Here is a 7,799-nt window from a genome sequence, read left to right on the forward strand (position 1 = left end):
GGCTTATGGGGACACTAAAAGGAGTGGGGTGCTTTTGGCAGCCGCTACGTTTCTTTTCGCTGAGACTTGAGAGGCCAGGGAGCAGAGGCGGCCAGCCGAGTGGGCGAGAGCCCAGCCTGACGTGGGGAGGAGGCGTCTTCCCGTCCGGAGGCTCGGTAGCGTGCGCCCCCTTCTCTCCCGCCCCCTCCCCGCGCCGCGCCGCGCCGCGCCGGCCGCAGCCCGACAGGCTCGCTCCTCTGCCGGGTGTTTGTTTAACCCTCAACCCCTCCGCGGCAGCTGCGGGCAGAGGGATTCCTGGCCGCGCTAATCCTGGGGCTGGACCCCAACCCTGGTCGTCAGGAGCGCCCTTGGCTCTCCCGAACCTCGGGCCGGAAGGTCCCAGGGTGCCGGCACCGCAGCCACCCAAACGGGCCTGGGGGCCGTCAGGGGTCGACAGAAGGGGACCCTTGGCAAGGTCCCCATTGTTCCCCCGGGGCTGGGAAGCTGACTCACGCTCTGAGCACAGAGCGATGCGGAGTGTTTTCTCGGTAGCCTTTACCCGAGTGCTTTATTTAGACAGGCTTTATTTACAGTACACATGTTTTCGGCTCGTTATTCTGGAGGCGGGAATGGAAACTGGGCAGAGCAGGAGTTCTCCCCGTCAGCCTCACGTTTGGAAGGAGTTGAGACTCAGCCGAGTCGAAGGATCCCACTCCCGCTTGCTGTGTTCTCTAGGGAGATAATGTCGAAGAAAACAGTGAAGGGGTGGGAGTGGAGGGCGCTGGGGGACACACAGTGTCAGCCTCTCCCGTAGTGCCCACGCTTCAAAATGCTCATGCCCATTTTAGAGGGTTCAGAGAGGGCAAGGGCCCCAGAAGGTCACGCAGACAACAATCGGTTGTGTGAAAAGGGTCTTTAACTCCATTTCTTGGGCTTCTTCCTCTCGGGTTTAGACCTGCAGGGTTACCCAGGTCTTGGTCTCTCTGGATTCCGGGAAGGGTCTTTCATGGAGGTCAAGGCCGGCCAGGCGACTGGAAGGCCTCTGGTTGCCAGTCTGCAGTCAAGCATCCTTTTTGGCAGCGGCTCAGTAAGTGGGGTGGTCTGGTTAGGGACTGCAGGAAATTGTCTGAGCTAGATTAAATATTTTACAAAACCTTCGGGGGGCCTACGGTTGACTTGAAGCTGGCAATGTTAAACCAAACAAAAGTTAACGAGTTCTCTCCTGACTTTTTAGGTACAGTTCAGAGAAAACGGTGGGTAGCGCTCTTTGGAGGAAGCAAGTTTAATGGCGTTTCCTTTCATTTTTCTCCACATCATTCTCTCTGCTGCTTGCAGGGCCTCATAGCCTCTCCGGGGCTGGGGTGGCAGAAAGGCCTCTTCGGGGTCCCTCTTTGAAAGGGCTGCAGCGGACTTGAGCTCCTGCGGCCACGAATTCCATGCTTCTGACTCTTGCTTGGAGTAAAGTGCAGCCTCACCGGAAGTGCATGGCCCTAGGAACTGCACAGGACACAGTGCAGACACTCGAGGCCTTTTCTGGCCTTCCCCTAGGGCAACACACGGGGGTGGGAGGAGAAAGGCCTACACTTCAGGACTCACGACCTAATAACAGCCTTTTCCTGGTTTTCTCTCCCTCTTTTGAGTCTTTAGCTGCAAATCCTGTACTGCTTTCTGAGGATTGTCCTCAGTGTTTCCCTCCCTGAATCACACACCCTTTTGTCCCTGCCCCCTGGCTTGAGTGTGACTGCTCCCTTGCATGATGCCCACCCCATTCTCGTATTCAAGTTGCAGTGTAGAAGCTCTCCAGGCCAGAACTGAACTGCGGCCCTGCGAGAGAAGGAGGCAGCTTGACCTTTGCAGGAAGGGAAGAGAAGGCAGATTCACAGCTCCCAGCGCTGCAGGGAGACACAGAGATGCAGGCGTTGCCACAGCCCCAGCAGCTCTAAGGGGAGCCTGTAAGAGGAAACCAGCTCCAGGAGGCGAGGGAGCTTCTGTCCGGTGTGTGTGCCCCAGTGAGATGCACAGGCCGAGCAGTGAGAGAGGAACTGCCTGGGGGAGCTGTGGCTGCTGCCAGCTCAGTGCAGTGTGGGGGTGGGGTGAGGGCTCAGAGAGGCTGGGGGGCTAAGGTTAGGGCTGCCGTGGAGGATGGGGCCTCTGTAGAAGAAAATAGCTAAAGGAAGCTGCTTTGAAGAGGCCAGACCACATGGGTATGGCTCATCAGATGGGGGGCAAGGTCCCAGCAGCTTAGGAAAGTATGCACTAGGAAAGATAGATTTGCCAAAGGACACAGAGTCTGGAGCTTGGTGAGCTTGGTTAGGTTATTAAACATTAATTTTTGGGGGTGGTATCTTTGAGACAGGACCTTTCTAGGGAAAATAGAGAGCCCTATACTTCTAAATCCCAGGGGACCCCAGGCACAATGACCTACTCAGCTCGCAGCCCAGGCCCACCTAGGGCTTGTGTCCGGGCAAGGGGTTCCAGAGCTTGCAGCCCACGTAGGTCCCTTCCCAGGCTCTGGGGTAGGGGGTGGGCAGTGAAGGGGTGAGCCCGCTGTATATAGAGGCAGCTGACATTTGAGGGTGGAGGTGGGGAAGGTGCTGCCTCAGCTTTGGCGCTGGAAACCATTGTTTGAGTCTGCACCCAGCGCTTCTCCAGCAGGGCTAATTCTCCACGTGTCCAATTTTCGTGTCTGAAAAAAAGCAGCAGCACAGAAACAAAACCATATGACAGGACTGGGCTGCAAACCTTGAAGAATCGAGAGGGTGGGGGAGGTGGCGGCTGGGAAGGAGGAGGGTAAATGGTGTGTGTGTGTGTGTGTGTGTGTGTGTGTGTTGGGGGGGTGGGGTGGCGCACAACTCAAAGTTTCGGCTATTTCCTTCCCGATCTCACCTCCCGGCGTGCTCATCTGATGCAGTTCCAACTCCCTCAAACGATTCCGCAGCCCTAGCGCTTGCGGGAGTGTGGAATTACAGTCTGGAGGAAGCGAGGCGCTGCCGCAAGAGGCAACGCACCGAACCCGGGAGTGCAGAAGCGCAGGCCGGCAGCAGCGCGACCCCTGGGCCGCCTCTGGGCCGCGGTCAGCCCCCTGCGGCTCCGTCCTCCTACCGGCCCCGAGCGGAGAGATGGGTCAACGCAAACCTTCTGCAGAGATGGGGGGAGGGGAAAGAAGGGGGACAAGGCTTTTCCCAGAAAGCGGAGGGGAACTCGCCTCCTTCTCCGGGGTGCGATGATGCCCCCACCCCTCGCGCCCCGACCTCCCTGAGATTCGTTTCCTTAAAAAATAGCCAAAGGCCAAACATTTAGCTACGGGTTGAGCCTTCCCCCCACCCCCACCCGGTGCCCTCTCTGAGTTCTCTAAACCCACGAGGCACTTTAGGCCTGGCGTCCCCCGCCCTCCCCCGCTTCCGCCTGCGCACGAGCCAGTGGCGGTCACTTCTGCGACTCTTTGGAGGCCGACGGCCGGGAGCTTTGTTCTCCCGGGGCTTCCCCCCTCCTCCCTTCCCCTCCCCCCTCCTCCCTTCTCCTCCTCCCTCCGAGTCATCCCGGTCTCCACACTTTATCTGCGCCCCCCCTTCCATGTCCGCGCACACAAACAACCCGGGCGCATAATCTCATTAGCATAGGCCTCGGTCTGGGTGACCGCGAGGCTCCCTGCGCGCCCGCGCGCAGCGCTCTGTTTCGCAGCAAGCCGGAGTTTCCACCATGCATGCGCCCGGGGCGGGGGGCGGGGACGTTCCGGGTGACAGTGAGGCTTTGGGGCAGGCCGGGAAGAGGAGGCCGCCCGGGGCAGCGGGAGCCGCGGGAGGAAGGCCCCTCCCAGCGCCCAGTTGCCTTGGTCCCCGGAGCAGATGGCAACTTTGTCTCCTGGTGTGCGCTCAGCGACTTTCAACACATTCAAAAGGCAGTGCTCAGGCTGTCGGGGAAGCCTCGCTGACATTCAGAACCGATTAAAGACCCGAGACGGTGCCAGGCGCAGTGGAGAGTTATGAATTAATCATGGGGGTTACCGATATCTGAGGCTCCCCAGGGCAGCCCCTCTATTATAAACAGCCCCCACTGCCTACTCCTGACCCGCTCCCCTCCCCCTCCCCCGCCGCAAAGGGGTAGCCGCGGCGTCTTTTGCACTGCCCCAATTAACAGCCACGCGGTAATGTGCAAAGTGTTTGCCCTGCCACCCTCAGTGCGGTCTCAGGCCGGGGCGCTGGGCCTGCCAGACTCTCGCGGAGCAGCTCAGTCTTTGGGACAGGCCCGGAATGAGCTCTGTGCTCTGACCCGGGTGTGGGGTGGAGTGATGCTCATTCTCTGTCTCTATCGCCCAGGCTCGGCTCCCTTCATCACCGTAGAAGGAGGCCCTAGATAGCGGGCGACGTCGGGGACCCCCTACAACCTGGGTGCTTGTTCCGGGTCCCCAGAGCAGCTACAGGCTCCTGGTTTCGCGCTGTGGCTCTGGCTATGTTCCAGATATGGAAAAACGAGGTTCGTGTGTGCCGTGAAACTCTGCCAAGTCCCTGGGCCTCCTAGGAAGAACCCCCATGTCTGGAGTCACCCTAAATGACCCGCACCCCCGGGAATCGAAGCACACATCTCGACCACCGAACTTGCCGTTCTGCGTATTGTTAAATCACGCACACCGTTCTAATCTCCCCTATTTATTTCCCAGGGCTGCCTGGCCACAGATTTCTGCAAGACGGAGCAGGCTTCGGGTTCCTCCTGCTTCCAGAGGGGCCATAAAAAACAGATGGTCTCATTAGGAACAATTTATGCATATATATTTCGAAGAGTTCAGCAGAGCCGGCGTAGGTTTGCAGCCCCTGCGTCAGGCAAGAGCAAAATATCACCACTTGCAAATGTTTCCAGTTTGCAAAATAATGGCCTATCCAAAGTAGCTAAGCAACGAATTACTCAAACACTAGAAGGTTAGATGCCAATATTATCACATTCGTCCTGTTCCTTAAACCGTCCTCCTCCGCGGTCTTTGGATTTCGGAGGGAGGCTCCTGGGCCTCACACCCCTACGCCCGCGGCTTCCTTTCATGACTATTTCCAATCTCCAAGTCAAATCACTTATTAATTATAGAGGCAACTCGAGCAAACCCAATTACCCGTAGGCAGCCCTTCCCAGATGGGAAGTCTGTCTCACACGGCTCCCACGGTGGCCCAGTTTCTTCTGGGGAGGTTTCTTTTGCGTCCGATTTCTTTTTGTCAGTGGTCCGCCAGCGGCCCTGAATGTTTCCTCTCCCTGATTCTTCTTCCTAGAGGCAACTCCATTTTCTTACCCTGTTCCCTTTCCTTCCTCCAAGGAGACATCCCCGCCCCTTAGGAGCTGCTGCCTTCAGGCTAAATTTACCGCCGCGCCAAGTTTAAGCCTTAGGCGTTGCAGATCTGGCGTAGGAATGGCGGAAGCAGTAGACAGAGCCCTATTCATTTGCAAAGGCGGAAGGCAGAGTGATTCGCTCAGTTGGCTGCCCCTCGCCTCGTCGGTCCTCCCTTCAGACGTAGCCCGTGGCTTGGGCTCACCTCGGTTTGTGAGATGTGTCCTAGGACTCTGCGAGGCTTACCCCTGGTGGGAAAAAGCCCACTTCACTTTTAATGTCCTCACAGTTCTGGCCATATGGTAATAATAATGCTAACCACCAGGACTTTGTGCTAAGCATTTGACATATACCTGTATCTTCTTTAAACCTCGTAGTCACACTTACACGAATATCCCTCCCATTTTGTGGATAAAGAAACTGAGGTTAAGAAACTGGCCTCAAATCACACAGTTAGTTGAAAATGAAGCCCTTAATCCAAAGCCTGTGTTTGCATTCACAGCGCCAAAGACACCTTCCAGAAGAGTACAAACCATAGGGGGCAGTTGGGGGGCTGTTTGCTTGCAGCAGAGGACGCCTGGGAGCGCAGAGGCCTCGGAGGTTGCAGTCAGAAGGTCTAGGCGTCGAGCTGCGAATAGCAAAGCATGCCGGCGGGACGCCAGAGAAACAGGCGCACTGGGGATTTGGGGCGCTAGGGGAGCTGTGCTGGCTAGGGGCAGAGTTTTGGGGTGAAGCGCGGCTGCTAGAGTCTTGCAGCCCGTGGAGATGGGTACTGCCACCCTTTCGCGACCGCGAAAGTCGCTTCCTCGGCTGTGGTGCCCTTGGGACGCGCTGTGGGGTGCGGTAGGCTCGCCTTGGCGATCTTGAGGGTGTGCAGGGTGCGGGGAGCCTCGGGAAGGTCCCCAGGGGCAGTTGGCCTCGGCCGCGCTGCCACGGCGCCCTCGCTAAGATGGAGCCAGCAGTTTCGCGGAGGAAGGGAGGGGAGGAGAGGAGAGGAGAGGGGAGCCGAGAGAGGGATGCGCGGGCGAGCTGGTAACCGTCTGCAGCGAGGAGTGTAATTGCCCCTGTGACCGCGGGCGGCGAGGGCGGGGCGCTCACCCGGCCTCCTCCCTCCGACTCCGCCGGCGGCGCGGAGGTGGTTTTTGGCTGAGAAGGCGCGGAGCACCTCCAGGGCCTGGCCGGCTCTGCGCTAGGCGAGGCCACTCCTAGCCCTCGACGCTTGGACAGCTGTCCCCGGCGCTCCAGCCTGGGGCCTTCTACAGCGCGGGGCCCACTTCCCTCTGCCCCCAGGCCAGTTCAGGCAGTAGCCTCCCTCTTCTTTAGGGTGCGCCCTGGCCGGGGCCTGGGGCTATCAGCTGCACCCCGGTGACCCCGCTGCCTCCTTCCCTGGAGAGCGGCGTTGAGGGGGCGAGGCGGCCACCCTCGGATGCCAGGTGACTTATGTGACCCTCCGCCCCGCGCCCTGGCCAGGGCGCACCCTGAAGCCGGTGCGCTTCGGGTCGCCCTGGGCCACCACAGATCAGCAAGGCCGACTTCAGTTGCGCGGCACTTGGCCGTGGGTCCCCGGGTCAGAAGGCAGAAGGGCCGCCGAGGCAGTCCGTGCGCCCCCGGATCTCCCCCACGCTTTTGGCTTGTGAGCTTTGTCCTTTGGTGGGGCTCCTGGCCACGGGCCGAACGGAGGGGGCCGGGCCGGAGGTGGGGAGGGAGGCCGGGGCCGGCCAGGGATTCCGGAGTTTGTAACCCGTGTAGTTTCTGGCTTTCACGGCTCGTTTGAAATCCTCCCACAGGAAGATGTCTGCCAAGGAGGCCTGCGCGGCTCGGAGCCCCGCGCGGCCACCCGGGTGTGTGAGTGTGCGGTGTGTGTGTGTGTGTGTGTGTGTGTGTGTGTGTATGTGCGTGCCTGCGCCCGCTATTCCCGGGAGGGGAGGGAGAGCCAGCGCCGGCACTTTCCCGGCGGCAGCGCTGCGAGAGTGGCTTGCAGCTCAGGCCCTGGCACCCAGGGCTCGCTCGCGCCCCGGGCTCGGCCCCGCCGGCACCCCGCGCCCCTCTAGCGCTTTCCTCCCTGCCCCCTCGGCAGGAACTGTTAACCCAGGCAGGTGACGGCGCCCCGGCGCCCGTTGTGCGTTGGTCTTTATACCTCGTGAGTTCAACACTAATGAGTTATGGGTTGGCCCACGAAAACATAATGTGTAAATTAGGAATTTAATGATGTGTAAGATTAAAAGCTGCGCAGGGTTGCATTTATTTAAGGCTGCCATCTTGTGTTCGCAGAGAAATTACTTGAACGACATTGACCCCCCTCGCCCAGAGGACTGGAAATGGCGCGGGGGCGGGGGTGGATTGTGGAGTCCCAGGCAGTGGGACTTGAGGCCCCTCGGGGCTGTTGTAGGGTAGGAGGGAGGCCTGCGGGCGGGCTGGGGCTGACTTTGGGTGGTTCCCTTCGTAGGAAGCCTGTAGAGCGGCAGATTAAGACCCCTCCTGCCCCATCCTCTTTCCTGGGTCCAGGATTGGC

The 7,799-nt window shown here is 59.5% G+C and overlaps 1 long non-coding RNA gene across 1 annotated transcript; it reads right to left on the reverse strand.

Annotated features, from left to right (window-relative positions):
• Positions 1-415: 415 nt before the first annotated feature.
• LOC105499834 (uncharacterized) lies at positions 416-3,188 on the reverse strand. The gene is made up of 3 exons (XR_011618249.1): positions 2,866-3,188; positions 1,744-1,871; positions 416-1,523 (listed from the first exon to the last, which is right to left on the reverse strand). It is a non-coding gene; the product is annotated as an uncharacterized lncRNA (long non-coding RNA).
• Positions 3,189-7,799: the final 4,611 nt, after the last annotated feature.

Source organism: Macaca nemestrina, chromosome X (genome assembly GCF_043159975.1).
Source record: "Macaca nemestrina isolate mMacNem1 chromosome X, mMacNem.hap1, whole genome shotgun sequence".
In the NCBI taxonomy this organism is placed as follows: Eukaryota; Metazoa; Chordata; class Mammalia; order Primates; family Cercopithecidae; genus Macaca; species Macaca nemestrina.